The following is a 13,183-nucleotide window of genomic DNA, read 5'->3' as shown; positions in this document are numbered from 1 at the left end:
AGAGCTATTACATCTTAATCCTCATCTTTCTTTAGCTCTCTGAATCTCACTGTCATTTTAACTTAAGTCCTCCATCTCTATTATCTCTGCAAATAACACACTGTTTTTGCGTTTTGCTCCATCACACACAAAAATGAGACATAAAAACTGAATTCCCTTCAAACTGCTGTAGCTTTTTGTGGCTGTAGAGCCCCCTCCTCTCCTCTCTTTCCTCCCTTTCTTTCTCTCGCCTCCCTGCCAAATTCAAATGAGCATTATTTCACTGCAGAATTCCAGCATAGTAAAATATTGAATAAAAATACTTTTACAAAAAGTTACTGCTTCTTCTCGATTCTCCTCTCACTCTAATCTCTTTCTCTCGTTTCTCCCTGACTTCTCTTATCTCTACTTTCATCTCCTGTCTTCGCCTTCTCCTCCTTTGCCTCCTTCCCTTCCACCTCTTTTCTCAGCAGGATGACTATTGGCAAATTGAGCGAGGCAGGATTAATTGTAATTCAATGTCTATTACTGCCAGTGCTGCTTAGTTGAAGCCAGCACTGTAGGTGAGGAGGAGAGAGAAACAAAAGAAAGCCGGGCGGAGGAGGAAGGTAGAGGTACAGATGACAGAGTGAGAATTGGAAATTGTGATGGGTGTTAGAGGTGAGGGAAGGAAACAAGGAGGAGAGGAGAGGAGAGGAGAGGCGTCAGTGTAAAGGAGAGAGAGGATACTTTGATGAGCACCAAAAACAGACTGCACCCTGCTGTCAGCCACGATGTCCAGACTGTCTGTGCCCCTGACATTTCCCCCTTGTCTCAGCAAAATCTCAGGCCTCCTGCTGAACAACACCCGCTCCTCCCCATCACACACACACACACACACACACACACACACACACACACACACACACACACACACACACACACACACACACACACACAGATTCCCACAAAAGCATGTTGAGAGTTACAGACCAAGGGTGAAACATCCACACATCCAAGACCTCTAAAGTCATCATCTGCTTTGTGTGCGTATAGACTGAAAGTTTGAACCTCCTCTGTTACCTGAGCCAGCTCCACCTGCTGATGACTGCGCGATGTGGCTGAAAATGTGTTTCTCCATGGGATCAATTCTTGTGTAAAGTAAAAATCCATTTAATATTCTCAACATATTTAATTTCACCATCCACCTTCAGTACTGCTCTAAAGTCTGGAGCCCTGAAGTTAAATGCAGCTTGAAATCATGTGATAATCGTTGCATCCTGAGTTTTGCGAGCGCCTCCTGGCATCCACAGCCGCTCCTGACAGATTCTCTTCTGCTGCAATCAAGGAAGGAGCTTGCAGGTTGCGGTGTCACCTGGTGCTATCAGGAGCAAAATGTTCACACCACAGAGTGCTGCTGAGTAATGGCTGCCACCCAGAGAGTGACCCCCCACCACTGAATCCCCCTTAAGATTAATGTGGACATAAACTGCACCCAAAGCAATAAGAAAATAGGGAAACAGAAAACCAAACGGGTGATCTGTGTGGACTGCAGAGCCCACTACTGTGTCTTCTAGAGGCGGAGGAAGGTCCTTGAAATTTAAAAAAATGTGACTGGCAAAGAAAAGATTGATCTTTACATCTCACTCTTTTTGCATTTTCAGTCTGTCTCATATTTTAATACATAAATGTAACTGACAAAGCCACTGCTGCTGACCAGAATGACCAACGGAGCAACAGAAAACAACTGAGAGCTCAGAAGGAAATGTTGGCATCATGCAGCCGGCAGTGAGACATGAGGCTGAGCGCAAGCAGGCTGCTGTGTCAACAAAAAATATATCAACAAATATTGTTCCAAAAAAAAAAAAAAAAAAACTCAATCGAGTGGTGGAAGACGAGGACACAGGGGAAAACAGCTCCTTCCTTTAAGGGCCACTGCAGAGCTGAGAGCCACAGCCTCTTGAGGCTGGTCTCCGTCTTTCTTGAGATGCTTTGCAATTTGATTTAAAATTAATATTCCATCAGAAATTATCCTGCAGTACAACAACATTGTTGTATTACTGTATGTATGTCAACTGCCACAGACACAGAGAGACCTGCTGTGAAAAGTATAATACGGTCACAGATGCATTAGAAACACAACTCAAGGATAAAACTCCCAAATGCCAAACTATTCCATCAACAGTTTCCTCCTCTGACGACTGAGCTCAGGTTTGTGTCGTAGACTGTGACTGTCGACTGTGTGATTCAACAGATTGTAAATACCTTTTAACGAGCTCAGATTCCTGTATCTATGTGCAGTGAACTCACCTGCATGTTCAGCCTGCGTATTGATGTCAGTAAGCGTGTTATCATTCAACAGAATAGGATGGCTGCAGCGTTTCAGTATATTGTTATTGAAAATGTTTGTTCTTAATTGATTATTTGTCTGCAGCTAGTTCATGATGTGCATCATTATGTATCGGAATATTAGTTGGTAAAACATCAGTTGCCTTCTTCTCAAGGCAACAGATTAAAATTGACTGAATCGACAAACAGGAGAAGGGGATGAAAATGGAAGAAAGTCAGCAGAGAGGGAGATGGAGGAGGTAGAGAAGGAAAAGAGCACAAAACAACAAAAAGAGGAATCAAAGAGAGACAGGCTGGGAATGCTGAGGCAAAGAGGAGGGATACGGGAGAGGTAGAAAAAGAAAGGGAGGCTGATTGAAAGACAGTAAGAGAAAGCGAGAGTTGAGGGGTAGAGAGAGATCGGAAAATAAAGGCGTAGTGGAGGCACTGCAGGCACGGCTGCCCAGGTCTGCGGTTTGTTAAATAGCTTTTTGATGGAATTGGTAAAGCAGTGAAGCCTGTGACACTGTTAGCTGGCACACCACAGAGAGGAAGAGAGGGAGAGAGCAATGGAGAGGTCAACAGCAAGAAAGCAAGCAAGAAAGAAAGAGAAAGAACAATAGATGTAGGTCGAAGGTAAAGAATAAAAAGAAGAAATCAGATGGAATGAAAGAGAAGGAGAAAAGGGCTAAAATGTTGATTCTTATTTATCTCAACATGGAGTCATTCTGCCCTCAAGAGGTGATGAATGCAACTGCAGCATCTCCCACAGCTGAGCCACAGCAGCACTGAGTGTGTGTGTGTGTGTGTGTGTGTGTGTGTGTTTACTGAGATGGCGAAAGTAAACTGGCTGCCACTGGTTGTTAATGTCACTGAGCACTGGTTTGGGATTTGGGGTCGGCTACCCAGGTTCAGGTTCGGTTCCAGGTTCACTGTCATTTCCACACATATGCATAACTAACACACACACACGGGAACAAAATGTTGTTTCTCATGGACCAAAGCGTAAAGCAAAACAATAAATATCTACAAAATAATAGTAATTTCCTATTGCAGCATAATGTTGGTCTGCGTGCTGAGTCATTGAGGTACAGCATCAGATCATTAAGGTTTATTAAATTTTATTATGATGTTATCAAATGTGTGCAGAACAACTCAGATGATGATTTTGACTTTTGAAAATGTCCAACCATGTAACTCTGTATGACAAAAGATGCACATACATTAACACATATATATGATAGTAGGTCATATCCGTCCTACAGCCACATTCATTTCAACATTTTTGATCATCATGTGTTTGAGCACCTCGCCGATGATTTCCCATACTGCACCATGTTTTGTGTGTCTGTATTGTCATACATACAAGTCCATCAGGAGACAAACACGACATGCAACATTTTCTTTCCCCTCTGCTTTTCAATGTATTGATTAAAACAGATGTTGAGGTTGTGAGTCGTCATCAGAGGAACACAGACACACATCCAATTTGTTTAGACATTTTGACGTGAATGAACATTAGATGATTAACATGACTCTCTCTCCAGCTGCTTTATCATGGAATATGCACACAGTAGATTATGTGTCTTACTTTTCTGGGGCAAGCAGATTTGGAATAAACGCACTGGATATGATTTATATGATGTGTATGATATGGGATGAAAAAATACCTGAGGTATGACTGCTGTGTGACACAGGTGTTACCGAGTTCTGGTTTCACAGATTATCACAGATGTACAGAGACCCTGGCAGCCACCGTTGTGTTTTGGAGCACAGAGAACAAACCACAGAGATAAACAGAGGATGTGTATTGCAGCATTATTCCTGTCACACTTTACCCTTACAGCTTTTTTCCATGGTGCCAATTGGTTATGAAACCAAAACATCCAGAGGTTTCACATTTGCTTTACGTGAGCTGTCAATCATGCTGACAGACGCACTAATGCATAAATAAACTCTGTCCAGGAAAATACTTGACTTGAATTTGTTGGGTCTCAGCAGTTTGCTTTAAAAACACTATCCAAGAATCCTGTCATTCATATAAAGCACAGAAAGAATCTGAAATTCAGCTGCTAAAAGAAATTTGTAAATCAGTGTTAATGCAAAAAATCGGTGCGAACTTTGTTAAATGTATTTTCACCCTGTTTCTAATATGTTACAGGATAAAGCCTTTGACAGCTGTTTTTCTCTGTAAAGGCTTTGCAAAGGAGCCCTGAATGCAGCGCTGCTCTAACTAATGGCTCCCCATCACTGCTCACCAACAATGATACACACAAACACAACAACCTACCATGACTCACACACACACACACATTTAAAAATTCATATACCCATATAAGCCTCTGCTCTTTTCTGCTCCAAAGGGTAGACTTTGATTTCACTCTAAAAATGCTCCTGACAAAATAACACATCACGGCTTCAAAACACTATAAAGAAAGTCTATTTTTGTGATTTTTCCCATTCTCCCTACTTCTCCGTTCCAGATCGATTGGTTTCTTTGAAGACGGATTGTGAGAAGAAAACAGAACGGCTCAATCCATCATTCTGTCTGCCTGAGGGCCCGTGCCATAAACAATACATTACTGGTGGTATCTGAAAGCCCCTGTAGGAGCCGGGTACAGTTCAAAGCTGTAACCACAAACAAACAGAATGGAACCGCACAAGTTATTTCAGATAATTCATACTGCGATCCGCCTCTGTGCGCTCCTCTTTTGCTTCACACCACTTAGGATCACACTGAAGAAGCGTTTAACACATGCATTTATCTGACAATCTTAATGCGGAACAAGAAGAGACTTAGTCAGCATTCATGATTCACCGTGCTGCCGAAAACGAGCTGCTGTGCCTCTGCTCCATCACAGGAGGAATGAGGGGAAGCCTGCAGAGCAAAACCGGGACAGATGAAAGGGGTGGGGGGGGGGGGATTATGGCCTCACAGATTTGAATGCTCTGATGTTAAGACGAGGAGACGAGGAATCTAAGCAGTGAAATGTCTGACTGATGTTTTTTTTTATGACTCCTAAAAATGAATGTTTGAAATATCATCTGCTTCTTTGTGATATTAGTTTTCATTGTACTCATTTGTTTCAAAGATCAAAATTCCTTTTTCAGCGACTCTTAATTGTTGCTGCTCTTATAGATATCGCTCATGATGAACCACTGAGGTTTATACTGACCTGGATTCACCTCGGCAATATTCCTGAAATTCTTAAAACACCTTGGAACTGTGGTTTCTAGTAAACAGTGCAGGTGTTGGGGACTATTTTCTGCAGCGGATTAATCCACATTTGGTGCTCCAGTGAGTGTTTGGGGAATCAGGATCAGGTGTGTGAGTTAAAATAAACTGCAGTGCATGTGTTTGTGGTCATGAAGGAATATGTCACTCAGAGCAGCAGCGTGGCTCACTCATGTTTTTAACAGTTTTTTGAAACAGTGGAGCTCTATGGCTCAGAGGACTGAGATATAATTATAATATAATACAATTATGAGATATAATTATATAAAGGCTGAGATACATTCTTGTACAACTTGTGTAGACTGTGTGTTTTAGTCCTTATCCATAGTTAAAGGCCGTAGATGGAAAGTTCTTGAGAGCAAACCGTTCACAAGATTATAATATTTCAGACCAAAGAAACTTTTCACAGAGTGAAAGACTGACTCAAGGACAGATGGAGTGTAAACACAGAAATCAAATCCAAATTTCTCTCTGATGCACAATAGAATTTAGAAAACAATGCATTTGAGAATTTTTTCTGCATTTGGCCTTCGGCAGTGTTTCGTCAAACACAGAGGCCATGTCCTGAAACAAATATTTCTATGACTCACTGAAAACAAAACAATGAAACCTGTGTTTATAAAGGCTGTTCTCGTGGAACAGCTGTCTGCTCCCTGCTCCAAATCTTTTTTTGTTTTTTTTTTGGCACTATCACCAGATAAAAAGCTTCTGCTCATGATAGCAACACAAAGTAATCTCAGGTGTTTAACAGGCTAATACCAGGAGGTACTGCTGAGACTGTGCTGTAGAGGCTAAATGAGACACATCCTCAGTCAAACCTGGGTCATTTCCACAAAACAGAAACTGAAACCTCGTCTCAGTATGTCTGTGAATGTTCTCATTCATCCAGGTCATAGTTCTCTCTTTGAAAATTGAATCGAAGGCAACTGGACATATGTTTGTCTGGGAAGACGTTTCGCCTCTTATCCAAGGGGCTTCATCAGTTCATACGCATCGGTCTATCTAGTCCGCACTAGTCTGACCAAGAAAGTCTCAGTAGCCAAACATCTCAGCCTCACACATCGAAGGATTCAGATTTACGTTAAATAACCATCTACAATAAACTGCACAAAAAATGTGACCATTTACAGCGTCACTTTCTCCCCTCAGCATGTTACCAAGCTCATGGCTTATTGCTTTAAGTGAAATCTGTGCTAGAGAAGTGAACCACGCTGTCAATTTCCTCAACAGTTAGCATAGATGAAAACAAAGGACTCTCGGGGTAAAGGCCGGGGATCCGCGCCTGTCCACGGGCTCATTAACCAGCATCTATCCTGCCCTATTAGCTGTAATGGAAAAGGTCCCTGAAGGTGGCACTGCTGTTACTCTCAAGTCCCAGAGACAAAAAGCCAACTGTTTTCACACATGCACACACACACACTCACTGATCCCCTGAGGTATCCCTGGCCTGGTTAGCTAGCACAGACGGAGGCTTTTAGCAACTAGTGTTTTTAATGGAAATAGGGGTTAGTTGTATCAGAGACAGTCACTCCGTGTGACAGTGCTGGTGCCTGCCGTTCCCCCACACAAAACAAACAAAAAAAGATGTCTGCTTCTCTGTCACCAAGACAAAAAAAAAAAAAAACAACCCTGCTGCTTTCAAGGCCTTAAGCAGAGAAATCTTCCATTTGTTCCTTGTGCAAAACACCCACAATGTGTTTACCTTCAACTATCAGGCAGCACGGTTTCCAGAGGCAGAAATAGTTTGCAGTTGGTGTTTGTTTTAACAAAGGCTTTCTTCGCCAAAGTGCAGGAGCTGACAAGTTTAGACCATCAAGAAGGAGACGAGAGAGGGCTTCTAGAAATCACAACGCAAATACACACACGCTGTGTTCACTCACTTGTTTAGACACACAAACGGCTCCTTGGAAAGAGAAGCACATCTTCCTTCTTCCCCTCTTCTTCTTTCTCTTTCTGATGCTTCATACTGTTTTTATACTGTACTGAAGCTTTGGTTTTGTCCTTCACTTGTAAGTCGCTGTGGATGAAAGCATCTGCAAAATGAGTAAATGTAATGTAAATGTATTTTCATTGTTTTTTTTAATCATACTCCTATAAGTGCACTAACTTAGTGACACTGTGGTAGAAAATGTGCTGTGTGGATTTTTTTTGGCTTGATCTGGAATGATGAGCGCTGCCACGTACTGAGTGAGGAGATGTGATTGAACGGGTCATTTGGTAAAGGCTGAGAGGTCTGACTGATGGACTGTACAGTATGTTGGACTCAAGAGACCGGATGAACAGAAAATTGCGTTTTTGTCCTCTTCATTTCACTCCTCCTGTGCGTACAGCTTCTGGATCATCATCTTACTGCAGGCATTTTCAAACAAACTGTCATCATGTTTGGTTGTTTTTCATAGTTTTCATGTTGGTTCGTGGAGGCACATTCTCCAGATGAATTGGCCTTTAGAACAAATGCTGGGAGATAAATTTAAATGTTAACTGGAGAAACTGAGACACTGTTGATGATGAGTAATTTTTCATCGCCTTGAGCAGCAGAAACATAAATCCTCTCACTTCCACTGACCGTCCAGTTCATTTGATAAATTCTGGCTCTTTGCCTCTCATCAATCATTTTACATTTAGAGCTTAACTCTGACTAAACGGGTGTTTTAATTACTGATATTACAGCTTAGCACTAATTAGAAAATACATTTTTTTGATGCTCTTTGGTCAACGTTTGGCTTGATGTGTTATTTCAGGTTTGTTGCCTCTTTCCTTTTCTATTCCTCCTGCTGTTATCTGTGCGGGTGGAGAAATCAAGATTCATTTCTTCATTTCTTCCAGCCTCAGAAGAAAGTCATTTATTCTACTAAAGTGTGAAAAACAGCTTCCACAGATTGAAAATTGCCTGAGCTCAATAATCCATCGCACCAAACATGAAGTACTAATTTATTTTTGTCAGATTTTCAGTTTTATCGTTACTTCATTGTGCCCATGTTGAGCATTTTCAAATCAGTGCGTGGATTAAATAACACTCTGTTTAGTGTCAATTACCTGACGCCCACAGGGGGAAATGAAAGGAAATAATCCCTCAAAACTGCACAAACTTTGTCACATCGATGGTCTCACAATAAGCTCAGAGAGAGAAAGAAAGGGTGTGAGATTTTTCTTCAAAACAAGACTATGCTCTTGTCAAAATGCTATTTCTTCACTTCACATGCTTTTATTTAACCCTTTACACCCAGTTTTCCCCTTTTTCTCATCCATAAGCATCTTTTTGCTTTCAAACAGTAAATGTTTTCCACCGCCTCCATTGCTTCTATAGTAAACATGACAGCTACTGACAGCTGCTGTCTGAACTGTTTTTTTGGATTGCAGCGTAACAATAGCAAATGGACAGAGTACACAGAGGAAAATTAGAGACCATCTTGTGATGTGATCACACCAAACGACTTAAAGTGAATGTGGACCCTTCCCTTCTTCCGGAGCCCTTGCTCACACCACACCCACCTTTGAGCTCAGCCTTCATTGTAATCCCAGCTACACACCTGTAAAGTCTCGTGACTGCACCTTGCATGTTTGTGACACTATCACCGTGACAAAATCTCCAGAGAGATATAAACACCTGCCACCACGCAAACCTTCCATGCTGTTGCGGCTGCTAATGCTGCAGGAGCTAATTTTGTTGGTCAGTTCTCTCCCTCGCTCTGAATTAATGCAGAACTGCAGCATCAGACAAACATCAATTTATAGAAATGGTCTTGGAGCAACATCTGCTCAAGCTTTGACTTTCTGATCTGGGCAAATAAACAATATTTATCATTTCAATTAAGCTTAACTTGCAACATCAATATCACATGTATATACGTTTTTAAAGACAATGCCAACAGAGTCAGGAGGCAATTAGCTTAGCATGCAAGTTCCCTTTGTTCCCAGGCTTTATACTAAGCGAGGCTAACACACAGACATGACTGAGGTATGGATATTCACATCTAACTCTGAAGGTAGTTCAACATTTTGGGAAATACACTCCTTTGCTTTCTTTCCCAGTTTATTTCTTACGTGATGTTTATCACATAGCGAGAGAAGAGTACACAACGTCCTCTAATGAAGCTGTTTTTCAGACACAGCATTCAATTAGAAGCGTAATCGATTAAGAATATCAAACTCATTATCAGGAGATGATTACCATGAGTAACATGTTTACATTTCTTTCCAAAATCTATACAGTGTAATGTTAATTGAACATTTCATTCCAGCTCTGCAGTTGTAATCTGGGTCTTGTAAAGTGGCACTTGTTGTGAGCTAATTGTTGCCTCTTGGGAAATTTAAAAATCTGATTAAATGAGTTTAACAGGGGCTTGTTTCGTATCTTCAGTTAAAACCAATCTATCCTCACCGCTTGAAACCAGTGATTTGAAAGAAACTCTTTTGCTAAGTTGACGCACGCATACACATACATTCCCCCCACCCACCCACACATACATGTACACACACGCACCACGACTACTGTGACTTTATGTATGTGTGTGTGTGTGTGTGTGTGTGTGTCTGTATTTCATAATAGTCCATTAGTGTGCAGTAAAAACACAAATTAGTTGAGATGAAGAAACAGACCCACTGGGGTTCAGAGCTAATATGCAGTCATAAAACACACCCACCCACACACACGCACACACACTCACGCAGTGTCAGTAAAGACATCTAACTGAAATATTACTTTGCGAGTCTTTGCACAGCAGTGGTAAACATTGAATTTTCTTTCAAAAGCTTGTCTGTGTTTGTATTCGTGTGTGTTAGTTTTGGACTGGTTATGGTATTTTATATGTGTCCAGGTGAGTAAATATGTACAGTTTGCATTTGTGTGTGTTTGTGTGTGTACCACAGAGTGATGAAGGACAGTGAAAGGAAACTACAAAATAAGAGAGGGGAGAAAATTTGACAGATATTCGTTGGCCTTTTTACATCGCTGAGAGACAGACAGAGACAGGAGGTGGAGAGGAGTCACAGAGGTCATTAATTGCTCTTTTTCGTTGCTCGGAGTGAAAAGGTGAGATGATTATGCGTCTCTTTTTTAAACACAGGCACTGAGAGAGAAGCAGAGGGTCTGATGAGTAATTTTGTGTTCAAATTGCACAGGGCTGGAGGGAAAGAAAAATAAACTAGATTGCACGATCCTTGACATTCCCACCAGAGAGCAGCTAAGAAAAGACCTGCAGCTCACAGAGGGCCTTGAGAGGCAGGTTTCAGTTTCTGTGTTTCGAAGTCACTGCTGGTGTCTTCATACATATGTTACTCTCAGATAACAGCTGAAATGCCTCCATCTGTAATTGTAGCCCGGTGGCCTGCAGAGAAGACAGAAATGTCAGCAGGGCTCGGCAGCAAATTGCCAGAGCTGCTTTTTTCCGAATTGTGTGTGTGGGTTGGGTTGGTGTTTTTACTCTAGAGTGTGATAGTAGAGTGTGTTTTGGGGTTTACGGATAGTTATTTCACATTTAACTTGATGTTTCCAAGGATGATATGTTCAGTGCAGAGGTTAGTCCAGGGCCTATTTAGACTGCAACAAGAAGAAACTGCTAGCTTAGCTCTATCAAATGTGGTGCCTATTTTATTTATAGAGACATAAAAATGTAGAAGAGGAAATCCACCCACAGAGTAAATAAGTTTCATCCCAGTCAGTTTCCATATATGGTGGTTACTGCTGAGAAAGTTTTGACAGCTCAATTTCTCTTTGCAGCAAACAGGTGACAGCCACCTGCCTGCACCTACTGATCTGTGCTGGTCTCACGGAGCCACAGTTGATCACTGTGCAATACTTGTGGGGAGCCATCTTGTACCTGCTACAAGGATATTATACTCCATATAATCATACTCCACACCATAATGCCTTTTTTTTTTTTTTTTTTTAGCAATTTTCATATCTTTTTACCCAAGTTTTTTTAGGGATCCATGTAAAAAACATATCAGACTTTGTCATTCCTGCAGCAAGCTGAGAGAGAAGAGTAGCATCACCGATCTATTGCTGATGCCTGCAGACAGAACCAGCCAGACATTCAGCACATAACCAAACTGAATATCTGATATAAATCATCACCCTATGAGTCACTGGGGGCATTAAATGGGGAAAAAAAAAAAAAATTCATGGTCACTCTGTGGCTTAGCGCTGTGACAGAGTAAAAACTCCGGGGGAGAAACTGATTGAATCATTGAGAGGAAGCGTCTCCAAACAGTTCAGGAAAGTAGCAGAGCAGCCAAAATAGAGGATCACTGATGTGAAAACAACTGTGTTTGACTTGTCCCCTCCCTAACACACACACACAAGTAATGAAGTGTCTCACCCTGACACCCAGACTCATTTAAAATATATCGGTACTCTTGTCTTGTCACAACCCAGCAGCAGTGACTCACCACCTACTTAACTTTGGGGCCTGGCAGAAAAACAAACCGGTGTTGAAAAATGATCTCTTCTTAAATCGCTAAATCGCTTTGAATTCACACAGGTTTTGTGAGACATTTGCTGTTGATTGATCAAGTGGAGATTAAAAGCCTTGCTGAGTGGCACGGCTTCTCAGCGTCTACGCTTCAATCTCTCTGTGGTGATTGTTGGTGTTTCAGCTCCTTTCCAGCACTTCAGTTCCTACATCTCTCTCCACACAACACCAGTTATCGTCACAAAGCTCAAATCAGTAAGAGTGTGAAGAGGTGACATGGGACACACACACAAAGTGGAAGAGGCATTATTTCATTTTGCAGCTTTGTGACAATAATGATAGAGAGAATTAGGAACCATAATTCTCATTCCATCTTTATTGTCTGCTTCCCTTACAAGAGCTGTTTTGACCTTACAACAACCTGTTTCACTATCCATCTTTCTTTCTTGTGTGTGTGTGTGTGTGTGTGTGTGTGTGTGTGTGTGTGTGTGTGTGTGTGTGTGTGTGTGTGTGTGTGTGTGTACAACCATCCCTCTCAGCCTTTTGCTATTAGCACTAACTACACTGGACCACAGTAGTTCAGATATTGATTTTTCTCCTTGTTTCTAATGTCTTTCTGTCCCCTCCAAACCACTCCCTTGAGAGTGTGTGTGTGTGTGTGTACGTGCGCGCCCGCGCGCTCTCAAACACTAAATCTTTGTGAACCAATTTAAGTTCAAGAATGTTTGTGCTTTTGTGATTTCGTTTTACTGCCACCTATGGTACTGCTGCCATGCATGGACAGATGAGACAGCAGGGTACAGACATGTAAAATTCCGGTCTTCGAGCTTTACTTTGTTGTCATTTTGTGTGTCTTTGTGTTGTGTATGTGTCATAGGGGCCCTGTGCCTCATAAACCCTCATGTTCACATGCACGTCTGTGTTTGTTTGTGTGCGTGTGTGAATATACATGAAGTCTTATAGTCACTAATCAGTGTGTGTTTGTGTGAATTCACAGTTGTTGTGACCTCTCCTTTTATTTTGGAGCTTGTCTTGTGTAATGACAGAAGACGTCCAGAAGAGGGCAGCAGAGAACTGTGCAAACGTTTCTCTTTACAGTTAAAGTCATTCAGTTGAACCACTTACTTTCAGTGTTTTCTGCTGTTCAGTGAATTACTTTCCCGGTGTTTTATTAATTACTTTCTCTAGTGTTTCCCAGAAAACACTAGAGAAGAAAGAGAATACGAACGTTTATGAGATATTTTTTTTA

This window comes from Toxotes jaculatrix, chromosome 11 (assembly GCF_017976425.1).
Source record: "Toxotes jaculatrix isolate fToxJac2 chromosome 11, fToxJac2.pri, whole genome shotgun sequence".
In the NCBI taxonomy this organism is placed as follows: domain Eukaryota; kingdom Metazoa; phylum Chordata; class Actinopteri; family Toxotidae; genus Toxotes; species Toxotes jaculatrix.
Note: the sequence above shows the minus strand (reverse complement) of the source record.